Consider the following 13,693-nt stretch of genomic DNA (forward strand, 5'->3'; position numbering starts at 1 on the left):
CGACACCCTGGGAAATTTATTTTTTGGACCCTATATTAGGTTGGGTGAACCTACCTATAGTTTTTTGTCCATGGTTTTAGACGCGATGGTTTTCGGTCCATGGTATTGGATGCTTCGGCATGTATAAATATGTATTGTAACATTGAGAGGAAAATAATGAAAAATCAAGCTAGTAGTCCCGGTTTTGGGATCCAGGGGAAATCTCTATGTATATGTGTTTTATGTGTTATGCTCTTGCATTGTTTATTTTCTGTGTTTAAGAATTCGTATGCAGGTAATTTTTGTACGGGGTTAAAACCTATAATCAACTTGAGCATCTCTTCTTTGTGCTGTTCACTTTCTGCTATCTCCTTTGTTTGAGGATCCTATGTTGAAGGTAGTTTGGGCTATTTCCTTAATGTAGAAATGTTTGCATGCTTCTTTCTAATTGTTAGGCCCCTATAATACTAGTGATTCCCCAATTATTATTGTAATTTTATCCCTTATTGTTATTTTTGTACCCCTATTATCCCCATATTGTTATTAGTATGCCCCATAGAAACCCACTATTGTTATTTTTGTGCCCTTATGTTATTACTGTTATGACAGCCTGATTATATTGTGACCCCTTCGACTCCTATATATACAAGGGAGGTTTAGTCATTTGTATTATCCAAGAATTATTAATTTGTGTAATGTAAAGGAGGTTTCCCCCTCAAATAGGATAAATTCTAAGGCGTTTCCCTATCTTTTCTATGTTTTTGTGAGTTGGTGTCCTAACATTTGGTATTAGAGCTTTGGATTCTAGGGTTTCGCTGCTCCAAATAGGTCATCCTGGAATTTTCACTATAACTTGTTTTCTGAGACGTTTCAAGAGCTACAAGAAAAACTCATTTGAGTTGAAATTGTTCTAAACTTTGGGATGGAATTTCGGAGCTTGTCTCACTATATTTGTGGAGATATGATCTGAGGAAGTTAGCATTTTTGCAGACTCTCAAATTACATTCCAAACAAGTGACCTGGGGAAAATCATCATAACTTTTGTTTTGAGCATCAGATTGAAATTTCATAACAATTTTCAGAAAGAGCACGACTGATCATTTTCTTTGTATCAATTTTAGGTACTAAGTTAGAAACAGTGACATGTGGCACATCATACAAGTTCACTTTACTGAACTAGTCAATAATCAGGTCATCATGGGAGATTTGGCATAACTCTTCCTTGGAGAATCCAATCTTGATCAGATTTATGGGATTAGAAAGAGGAATCAAAGGGCTACCGTAGGAAGAGATTCAGGTATTCAAGATATGCATTTATAGAGATACAACAGATTCAATATCGAGCTCTTAAAAAGTTATAAAAAGGTGTGTAGTTTTTTTTAAATTTTGCATAAGATTGGTTTGAAAAATTAGTTTGAAGGAATTAAAAGGGAATAGTGAAGAATTATTAGCATTAATTGATCCAGATTTAAAAAGGAATGCAATAAATTACAAACATAACCATACATATAGAGATGCAGTAGAAATAATACTTTATTTCATTACTGTAAAATATTGAAATATGCTTACAAACATAAATGGAAATAAACTAGCTAGGGCGATGGTAGCTTATCTCTTAGAAGAGATGTGGCAGCTACATGCCTTTGAACTGTGTTAAAATGAGGCTTGAAGGACTATTTATTGTTGAGAAACAATGGAGAACCCTAAACATCCAAAAACCTAACCCTAGAAGATGAAATGCCAAACTGTGGGCCCTGTTTGGGTAAACTGGTACATCAACTTCCCAAGGGTGTAACTTTGGCATACGATCTCCATTTGAGGTGCAAAATATCTCATTAGAAATATCTATCCAAGAAATACAACTTTGGGAAGAGAAACATCAGTCCATGGACCCATGTTTCTCCTAGTTTTCTCAAAAAATGTTGTTTAGGGCCTCAAAAAGGCTCCGAAAGTTCAAGACCTGAAAAACTGCTAAAAATAGTAAACTGTGCTACAATTAAGGAAACTGAAAATCTGAAAGAAAAAATGGTGGGGGTCTAAATGGAATTGGTGGGTGGCCACCAATATCCACCTGGATCATTCCTCCCCCCTTAGGAAGCAATGGTCCCCATTGCGTTGAGTTCTCCATGAGAAGAGGAAACTTCTGCTGAACTTGTTCCCTACTAAGCCACTTGCCCTGGTGAAGGATTTGACATGCTTTGACAATTCGATACAGTTGGATATTCTGTTGGTGAGTGTGCTTGATCTGTGTGTCCATGATATGATTAGTTGCAGCTTGTTCCATAGAATCTCGATTTAACTATGTGGGTTTGAGTTGTTCTCCAATGTTAGATGTGTGTAGTAATGGTGGAAAGTATGGCCGAAGGTGGTCCACATTGAACACTGGGTGCAGGCGAAGGAATGGAGGAATGCTGAGCTCAAATTCATTGTCTCCCACAGCCTTGGTAATGGTGTAAGGACCATATTGGAGTGGTTTGACTTTCTGATAGGTTCCGGTAAGGCATTCCTTTTGCAAATGCAACCAGACATTGTCGCCCACCTGAAACTTGTGTGGCACCCAATGTTGATCATGTCGATGCTTGTACTTGACATTTCATTTCTCCAAAATGTCGTGGACCTACTGGAAAATATGTTGGATGTGATCAATGAAGCTATTTGCATTATCTATTTTGGACTAGACATGAACCGAATCTACGTGAGTAGTTGTAATTGGCATGGCCACATTAATGGGACATAGTGGTTGGAATCCCAAGCCCACCTGAAAAGGGTTGTGCTCAATCGAGCTGTAGAGAGCCTGGTTATAGCTGTGTTGAACATAGGGGAGGATCTTGTCGCATGTTCATGGATTCTTTGAGTTGTACATGCATAGACTGTGTACGATCATTCAATTCACAACCTCTGTCTCGCCATCAGTTTGAGGATGGAAGGTTGTGGACTTAGTGAGTTTGGTGTCCAGCATCAACCAGAGACTGGGCCAAAATGTACTAAGGAACCTGTTGTCCTGATTTTAGATGATAGACTATGGGATCCCAAAGTGTACCCACACTCGTTCAAAGAATAGTTTATCAATGGCTTCTATTGTGATATTCTTCTTGCAGGCTGTAGTAATGGCCATCTTCAAGAACTTGTCGATGACAGCAAAAACACAGTCATTTCCATGCTTAGTAGAAGGCATGCCTGACATGTAATCCATCGAGATGGATTCCCAAGGTCGACTAAGGGTAGGCAGCGAGGTATAGAGGCCTTACTTCTTGATGGTCGATTCGGCAATGGTGCAGACAATGCATGATATGATTTACTTCTCGACATCATGTCAAAGATTCAACCAATAGAAATACTTTTGCAGTACTGCCACCATTTTCTTGACCCCGAAATTCCTAGCAGCCCGACTGTAGTGTGCTTCCAAAATCATCTTGTCACGCTCACTTGAAGGAACAAAAAGGTGACCCAGGTGGCATAACAAGGCATCCTGGAGGTGAAAATATGGAACATGCTGACCCTCGAGGAGTGTTTGGTATGTGTGGCCGAATTCTAGGTCACTTTTATAGAGAAGTGGCTAATCGGAAGTCTCGTACCCACAAGAGTTGAGCACAGTATTAACACCATGATTGGTGGTTGACTAAGGCAATCTACAACATTATTAGTGATGCCCTTCTTATACTTGATATTCAAATGGAGTTGTTTTAGGTATGTGGACCACTTCTGATGGCGCTCATTCTGCAATTTCCCTTGGCTCTGTATGAACTGCAAGGCTCGGTGGTCTGTGTGGATGACCATTTCCTTCCCAAAATGTAATGTTTCCATTGTCGACATGCCTACACAATGGAATACATCTCTTTGTCATAAGTGGGATACTTTAGGACTATGCCTGAAAGTGTCTCACTGTGATATGCCACTAGATGCTTCTATTAAGTAAGGACTACCCCAATAGCATAGTCAGAGGCATCTATCTTGGCCTCAAATGGTTGTTGCAAGTCTGGTAATGCGAGCACTGATGCTGAGAAGAGGAGATATTTCAGCTCTGTGAATTCCCTCTATTGAGATTTAGACCAAAAGAATTTTTCTTTCGCTCCTCCCTTGGTGACTTGACTCAAGGGACAAGTGATATGAGAAAATCCCAACACGAACCTGCGGTAGAAGTTGGGAAGACCTAGAAAGATGTGAAGCTTTGTCAGAGTGGCTAGAGATGGCCAATCCCGAATGACTTAGATTTTAGCTGGATCCACATGCACCACTTTTTCATCAATAATGTATCCCAGATACTAAACATGGGTCATGCCAAAAGTGTGTTTCTCCAAATTGGCACATAACTTGTGTTTTCGCAGTGTTTGGAGAACCTATCGGATGCGGTGGAGGTACTCTTCCCAACTCTGGTTGAAGATCAGGATGTCATCCAAGTATACCACTACAAATGAGTTGGTGAATGGCCATAAGATGTCATCCATTAGCCTCATGAAGGTTGCAGTAGCATTCATCAATCCGAAAGTCATAAACAACCATTCGAAAAGGCCCTCCTTGGCTTTGAAGGAAATCTTCCACACATCAGAGGGTTCAATTGGTACCTGGTGATATCCTGACTTCAAATTGATCTTGCTAAAATATTTTTCCCCTTCAATTGGTCTAGGAGATCATCAATCTGTCGGATCAGGTACCTATTATGGACAGTGATCTTGTTCAGTTCCCAATAGTCAATATAGAGCCTCCAATTTCCATCCTTATTATGTATCAACAAGATCGTGTTGCCACAGGGTGATGAACTCGAACGGATGTGACCTTTCTACAATAGCTCCTGAATCTACCTCTTGATTTCATTATTCTTCAACATGGAGCGTCAATAGATTGGTCCATTTGGCAATGATGCACCTAGGGTTAGATCGATGGACTGTTTGACCTGACAGTTTAGAGGAACCCCAGTAGGGGAGGTGAAGATGTCCTCGTACTCCTCCACGACCTTGTCCATCTATAGTTTTCATGTGTAGAGGCCATGTCTAGTGGTCATGGCCACCATCTTTCTCTTTCCTTGAGGGCGTATCATCAGGAAAAAAAATTTCCCAGTTTTGGGAATGAGCTTACTGCATTTTTTTGCAGTAACCAAAGAGATGGTGGTAGGCAGTGTTACCTCCGGTATCCTATACAACTTATTTTCCAAAGTAACAATAACATCATGGGGCCTTGATTCATACACAGTATGTTGCTTCCACAAGTATGGTTGTCCTAATAATACATCACAAACATCAAGGGGATCAATGTCACACAATACCTCATCCATGAAGGGCTTGATGTTGTATGGTAGGTGACACTGCTGGCTTACGCAAAGATCCCATCCTTGGTGAAGCTACCCGATGGTGTATGGTTGTGGTTGTGCTATGGTCGGTAAGCCCAACTGCTTCACAGCCTCTATCGAAATGAGGTTCTTTTGGCTCCCGTTGTCAACAATGAACTGTAGTGGGGAGGCCTTTACCTACATCTAGGAGTGGAAGAGACGCTCCTCCTCCTCTGGATCTTCGGGTTCCTACTTCTGGATGTTCGTGGCGGCAACAGTGGCATTGGGCTCCACATCAATAATCTGCTTCCCTTTGTCATTCCCCTTGTTGGGTTATGACTTAGAGTTGGAACATGCATCTAATTCTAAAACCCTTAGCTCGGCCACTAGTGACTTCTTGGCCCGATACTCACGTGTGTTGTGAGTGTAGCTCTCATGGAACTCACACCACTTTCCCGTGTCCTTTTTTGGCTTCGGGGCACTGTTCTTTTCTTGCAGCTTTGGCAAGTTGTATTGGGTCACCCTGCCTTGGCTTTGTCCTTTATTTTGTGGTTTGGTGGCACCTTTCCCTTGGTTCAGATTCGCATATCCAAAGTCTCACTTCTTCTGTTTAAACTTTTTCTCGATCTTGATGGCATATCGGTATGCCGTGTCGAGTGAGGAGATGTTCAGGAATTCTATTTCTTCCTCGATGTACTTGTGCATGTAGCCTTGGTATTTGAGTACCAAATGCTACTCTGAATCCTTGATACCCAACTTTGTGCAAAGGGTATGGAAAATATTTGTAAACTCTGGCACATCTTGCTCCCTTCCCTGCAACAGCATGGTTTACTTTATGTATTGATCCTCATAGCTTCTGATAGGGTAGTACTGCTCCTTGATGGCAATCCAAAATGAATCCCAAGTGGGTGTGGCTGAAAATAGTGAGGTCGTACTTTCATCCTTCTACTCACAGTAGGTTTCCCACTGGTCCTTGACGTGGAGGGTGACTTCCAGAAGAGAGAAAGTAATATTTTCCCGGCCAGAAAAATTATGAATAGAAAAATACCCTTCTAGCATATTTAACCATTTATCTACAGTGTTTTCATCTATCCAACCCTCAAATATGGGAATGTCAAAGTTAACTTGTACCTTAAAGGGTGTGGTGCTTCTAGAGTAGCTGCTAGAAGTAGATGTGTCGCCCCTGGGTAGCTGCTGAAGGATCTAGGCAAAGTTTTCCATCATCGCATTCCTTTGTCACTCTAGGGCCTCTTCAAGAAAGATTTTGATAGGATCTCCTACCCCCTCATCCTTCTTTTCATCCACCATGGGAGGTCATTGGGATTGGTGAGGCTGGTCTTGCAAAGGTTCGACCAGTTCAAGCCCTAACTCCTTATATCCTGACCTCATTGGGGACATGAAAGGAAAGACAGAGAAAGAGCAGACCGCTCTGATACCATTGATCCAGATTTAAACAGGAACATAATAAATTACAGATATAACCATACATATAGAGATGCAATAGAAATAATACTTCATTTCATTATTGTAAAATACTGAAATATGCTTACAAACAAAAATGGAAATAAATTAACTAGGGTGATGGGAGCTTATCTCCGAGAAGAGATGTGGTGGTTATGTTAGAGTCAGTATTTGCATACTACCACAAGTCATCAAATATGCTCTTATAAAGTGGTCTTAGGGTGTCAAAGTCAAATTTTTCATTTCAGTGAGTCTTCAAGTAAAAATTTGGTCACTTGGTATTAGGTCTAGGATTTGTTTTCACTCCTTCCAAAGTATTCTAATTATTGGTTCATGTCACCATTCAGCTGAGTGTACCATCATTCAAAGAGCTATCATCATTATTTCAAGTTCCAATGGGTCATTTTACACCTTGTTTGTGCTTCAGTTGTGCTTAGGTAAAGCTCATTTCCCTCTCCTAGGGTTTTGAAGGTAATTTTTCTTGCATGGTCAAATCATCAACAAAACTTGTATCCTGATGCTCATACACCTTCCCCTATTGTTAGTATACCTTCTTAAACACTTCCCATCACTGATACCCCTCCAATTCATCATTTTCCCACAAACCCTAGCCTATTGCTACAATTTGAAACTCTTCTAGGTTAGGCATGTGTTTTTCCCTTTTAGATCCCTTCCCCTCACTCAATCATTGAAATTTCACTTTCCCTTGCTTCCTAACATCCCTCCCTACTTCCCAAAATTTTCTCAAGAATTTAGAAGTCCCTCATCCCCTTCATTTCCCTTCATTTCTACAAATCCCCTGTTCCACATATCGGGATAGGTTTTATTCAAACGATGTTGCTGAGCAAGAAAAGATGAATTTGACAAAAGTGAGAGACATATTTGTCCATAATAGACCCAAGAAGAAAAAACCTCCTTTATTTTTTACACAAATGTCATGGTTTTGGAGAAGTGTCAAAACTACAAGTGTCACAGGAGAGTTGTTGCACTTCCGGAGTGACCTTTGGAGAATCAAGTTGTATCCTAGCTGGAGTGTCCAAATGACTTGCTTGATGAGTGAAATGATAACTTGACACAGAGAAATTTCCAATGAGCTATCATGAGCTCAATTTGGAGTTGAGGAAGACCTCCAAATGTTGACGACAACAATACTATGCATTTTGGCAGCCTCATTATGCACATTTTGACTAGTCTTGGGAGATTGAGCTTTTGACAAGGAAAATGAGCTCCAAATTGAAAAAATCAGAATGTTTTAGAAAGAATAAAATACAAGATTTCCAATGAGCTATCCCATGCCTAATTTAGACACCAGGAAAGCAAAAAAAATTCATCTTCAGGTAGCACTGCACATACAGGCTGAATGCTTTGCATAGGGAAATTCTGGTAGTGTAAAATAACACTGCGTTGCACTTTCGAGAGGGCTCTGCGTGCCTGTAGCAGGTGCTGTGCATTGGGACAACAAGGGAAAAAAAGCCTCCAGCTACCTAAAAACATAAAAAATTTCCCTTCATTTTTAGAGAGTCCTTTTCATTTTTACAGAGTCTGAAAATGTACGTAAAGGTAACTCCAAAATTCCTTTTTCGTCATCTAATCCCTTAAGTTCGAAAAAGTATAAAACAATACAGAAGGGATGAATTTTTGATAGTTTTAACGAGCCGAACAAAACAAGCGCTCAATCTTTTTGTGCAATAATCGCTCAGGTCCAAAAAGATTAAAATCTAGAGGAGGGATAGCACTTCCTGTCCCTTTAACGAGCTGGAAGGCCAAGGACTCGACAATCTTTTCATATTTTACAAGTCAGTTGAAAAGAGCTTAAAGGAGACTCATATTTTGAGGAACGAGTGATAAAATGGGTAGCAGCTGATTCCAGGTAAGGTTAGGAATTTTCCAATCACGGTAGTGTCACAAGGATGGATAGTGAAATCACTCTTCGCAGCTGTTCCTCAAAATGGGTAAATAATCAAATGGAGGTGAATGATCGGCCAATGGAAAAGTGGAGGTGACGGTGCAAACATGACCAAGGCTTTAATTGCTGAAGTACTACATTCACAGTGGTTATTTACCGGGGAATAGTTCATTTTTTAACAAGCTTAAACGCGGGTGGAAACATTTGCTCGGTCTGGGTTTATTTTTTAACGAGCTTTAACCTCACGGTAAACACTGCTCGATTAATCCAGTCATATGATAAGAATGTCTCATATAAAAACGGAAATTTTTAGAGTTTTGCCCCACATCCTTTCTTTATGCAAGTTAGGAAACGACTAATCCAAAAAACAGATAAATAATTGCTCTTTGCTTGCACTCCAAAAGGTTTGCATGCCCCCAAGTATAAGATAGAGTTTCAAGGTTACCTCTACTTCTATCCGCCAAAACACTTGTTTTAACGAGAGAGGCCTACCTCTTACAGGTTACCCAAAGATTTTTCTATTCACACTGGAAACAAAACACTTCTTCGACGATGTCTATCGAAACAAACAAAGGTGAGCGACGATGCCCGCCAACTCACATAACTTTGACAAGAGAATCTTGTTCTAGAATAACCCCTCTTCCAATCACGGACGGGGTACAGACTAGTCATATTCTCCCGCGGAAACCTACCCTATACCCGAAGTTTTCCTGTCGAAGCAGACCAGGATGCATGCCCCCTGGGTTTCAGTCATATCCCTCCGAATTACTTGCGCTCATTAGGACGATGGACTGGAGATTGAGACATTTCTTGTGTGAAAAGACCATTCAGGGATGGTATGTGACTATTTGCTTTGTATGATCCGGGGAATGAAAGCTGGTCCACGAGCTTGACCACTCTTCCTTCGTGCGGAAAACACATTACTCTAAAGAGTGAGGAGACAATCACTCCCATGCAATAAATATAGTCTCGTCCAAGGAGTAGATTATAATCTAGGGGTCCTTGAACTACCATTACGTTCAGGTGAACGGTTTTCCCTCTCAATGTTATGGGCACATTGGGAAGGATCCCTAAAGGTCGACTGGTTCCTTTATCAAAGCCTGTCAGATTTCTCATCTCAGGCAAAAGCGATGGCGAACCAAGCGCTTTCCAAGCAGTCGAGGAAAGGATACTCACAGAAGCCCCCTCATCTATGATGGTACCAGCCATAACCATTCTATATATTTGAACGATAATTCGGAATGGTATGCTTGCTGGTAAATGGGGTCTGCCTAGTTGATTCCAGTCGAAGGAGACAACTAGGTTGCTTGGAGGTGGGACCGAATAGACGGCCGGGTACAAATCTGACGAACTTCCTTCCTACGGTAAAGGAACGAGTATATTGCCCCCATGTTCATTGGAGTCTGTGCTTATGAAGAGAATTTGGATGGTGTCATCCTTGTTCTCCTCAGTGATTGTATCATCTGAAGATGAAACCTCTGAAGGCAAGACCGGGTCAACTGCCGCCTCGACCTTTTGACTTTCGTCTGGTATGGATCCAGATGGTTTATCTTCAATGATAGGTGCTTCAGCCGACCACCTGAGTGGGCCAGCCGGATTTTCGACTAGTGACGGACTCGACAAGATTTTTTTATATCTAGGAGGAAGTCGTAACGGTGATACCGGACGATCATCCAAAACTCTTTTAGCTTCATCTAAGAAGGGACAACGGTGGACGGCATGATCGCCTTCGCACAGTTTACAAGGAAATCTATATTTTCCTTTTTGTCCTGGGACTTCACTTTCACTAGTCGACGGTGTGCTTTCAACATGATCACCAGAGGTTGATGACACTGGGTTGTGCAATCTAGGAGACCAGTCCCTTAATATCCGAGGGATGCAAGGACAATCTCTATGAAAGTGGTCTCCTTTGCAAATGACACATGGCGATTTAGGCCTGGTCGGTGCAGTGTGTGGATTTTCATTAGACGACACTCGTTTTCCCCCATTCGCCTTTGGCTCCTTCTTCTTCTTCTCTTTCTTCTTCTTTTCCTTCTTCTCCTTAGGAACTTATTTTTGGCTTTACCAGCCCCATCAAGCGAAGAGGAAGGAGGAGAGGAAGAATTAGAGGAAGCAGAAGGTTGGTGGGCAACTCTGGACTCGTCTAATTGCTGATTCGATTGTTAAGGAATAGTGGTGTTCGGAATGACAGAGGTTGAGAAGAGTCGTACAAGCAAACCAATTGTCAGTCCTGGAAGCGACAATGCGGCCATATGGGGTGCACCAACATCTCCCCAATAGGAGAAGGGACTAGGATTTCCACCAAGGGGAATTCCTTGGTTGGCAGACTCCATTTTCTCAACCCAGGATCAATGTAGGAAAGGGGTAATGAATATTCCGTTTAAAATAAATTTTTAGATGCTTTGAGACAACTTGTTTTATCAGTTTTTAAGAGTCGAGAAAAAACAAAATATGACTCTAGTCTCCTTCGATTTTTAATGAGCCTGAAGTGACAAGTGCTCAAATGGACCTTTTCCGTTAAAGAGTCTGAAAAGGAACGAAAGGGACTGCTCTGGAGATCTAGGTAGAGGGAGTATCAAACCAATCGCAAAAATGCAGAATACTTTTTACGGTACGACAGTCAATCTTCCTGAATGTTGTGTTCAGTGCATTGCGATCGATAGGGCGGCAGACATGGCTTCCTATGGATAAAGGATTTAAGCCTATAGGGGTCTCCCAATATATACTCGACGGTACGTGGGAGCACAAGTCCATACTGGCACTTATCGTCTCAAAGTGGAGGAATCACCCAACCATCAGTGAGGACAACAGTTACCAGACTTTACGACATCGGAATACGTCTCTAGCCTAGACCTCTAAATGTTGTGCGTTAAGTTCCAAAGCATTGTTAGATTCATTGAATTTATTTTAATTTGATCTTTCTTATGAAGTTTTCCTTTTGGGTTCACCACGAGATGTAGATGTAATTCCTAAAATGCAATCTAAAGATGATAAGCAAACTTTTATCTCTTTTCAGTAATGAAAATTCTAGCTACTAGGGGAAAAGAAAGACACAATCTTTTCACAAAGAGAAAAGAGCACACTGTAAATGCACTTTCCTAAATCAAGCCAAACAGACTGTCAATATGCAAATGCACATGTGCATGTATTTGTTTTCGACTTTCTTAATATTGATGCTAAAAAGAAAGTTGATGTACAAATCTGAATTTGCTTTCAAGCGACAAACATAAACAAGCTTCTTTTCGAAATCAAAAGATAAAGACGATTACGATGCTTTACGATTTTGAAATAAATACTCGTTTTTGACCCTAGAAAGTCACAAATTCAGACCAAAGGCAAAAGTAAAAGTATAGTCAACTATCAACAGCAATCAAACTTTCTCCTATGATCGAAATTGACACTTACGACAGATCTAAATCAAAGGATGAGAGTACGACTATTCTACTTTTGCAATGGAAAACTGTAAATGACGCAACAAACACACAAAAACATCTACAGTTCTTTTGTACAAAGGAGGCGGAATTACAGCAAGGAAAAGGGGTTTTCAAATAGACACATATACTAATCACAGGCTGCAAAAATCAGAGACAAAACTGGAAAGAATGAATCACAAGAACCTCAGCTACACAGGGCTAGTCTGATCAGCGCACCTGTAACACAGAGAAACTGGATTGCAGTGCAGGTTGCCCTCTCGGGAACTGCGTTGAAATGCAGGAACTCTTCACAGTACCTGCACTGGGGCAGAAACGAGAATTCTATCCGGGTTATGGGTCACGGTTTACAGTTTAGTCTTTGGTTTTTGGCCGAGTAAAAGCAATCAGTAATGCAAAATTAGAGGGTAGATCTAAGGAGGGTCTAAGAGCTATCACAAAGGGCAATCAGATCATTTGTGAATCAGCTGTTCAAATCATAAACAGTTCCAGTGAATGGATTGAAGTAGCAGATGTCTACTTTGCATTTGTTATGACAAATGTAGTTCGAATGCTACTTATAAGTTTATGAAACAAACAACAAAAAGATACACAAACAAACTAATTAGACAATCCTCCCCAGTGGAGTCGCCATTTTGTTACCGGGAAAAGTGTCTATTTAGAACTGCTCTATCCCACTAAGGTGTGACAGCTGCCTTAGAAACAAACATAGAAAACTACTTTTTTATTTCCTTTATGAATTAAAGATAGAGGGGGATAGAAAGAACCGACCTGTGTCTTGTGCTAGTCCTTTGATCCAATCCCTCTCTTCTTTGACAGCTTCCAACTACCTGCTCCCTTACTTGCCCAGCTTCACCAAGTTCCTGTAAGATCACAGAAGAAGAAAACTACACAAAGACATGGATCTATATTCATAAAAAGCTTAGGATCAGATTTAAGCTAAACATACAAATGTAACAAGCATCAATGATACACAAGCATGTAGGAGAAACTCAAATAGTTTTATTGATATAACAAGAAGATACAGGAGGAGTTACAACCGATGATTCCTGATCCAGCATCAACCTCCCAGCAAAGAAGCCCCTTCTTCACCTCCAACAAAGCATAAATCACCCAATACTCTGATCTCTATCTCAAAACAAACAACAATTTCTTGCAATGTACAAAATTCCAGCCTCTGGATCTCTGGGATGAGGGATCCATATATAGATGTATGCTAGGAGGATGAGTCAGCTTATGATTTGATTAGTGTCTTCTCTCTGTCAGTTCTTGCTTCCACTTGGATACTGAGAGCCTCTTACTCATCATTGGTCGAATTCAGTGAGGCAACTGTCATTGGAGAAGATTCTGGAAGCTTCCATTGTCTTTCCACCTCACGGAATGGCACTGCCATTTGTCATTTCCCGCTCAACACACCCTGATAGTGCATTTAGGTGCGTTGCAACGCACCCAGCTAGTGTATTTAGGTGCTATGCAACACATCTAGCCAGTGGAGCAGCTGCAATGATCTTGATTTAACTCTGATTCTGAGCAATTTCTGGTGGAGAACTTCTGGGAGAAACTGTAATTTGTTGACCTTGTTCCTTTAGGGGTTGGAACAACACTTTTAGGGACTTAGGAGCCCTTGGTTTATGGACATTTCATGCTTCGTGC

This window comes from Pinus tabuliformis, chromosome 4_2 (assembly GCF_031772625.1).
Source record: "Pinus tabuliformis cultivar Carrire ecotype Pingquan chromosome 4_2, CPIR1, whole genome shotgun sequence".
NCBI classification, from domain to species: Eukaryota; Viridiplantae; Streptophyta; class Pinopsida; order Pinales; family Pinaceae; genus Pinus; species Pinus tabuliformis.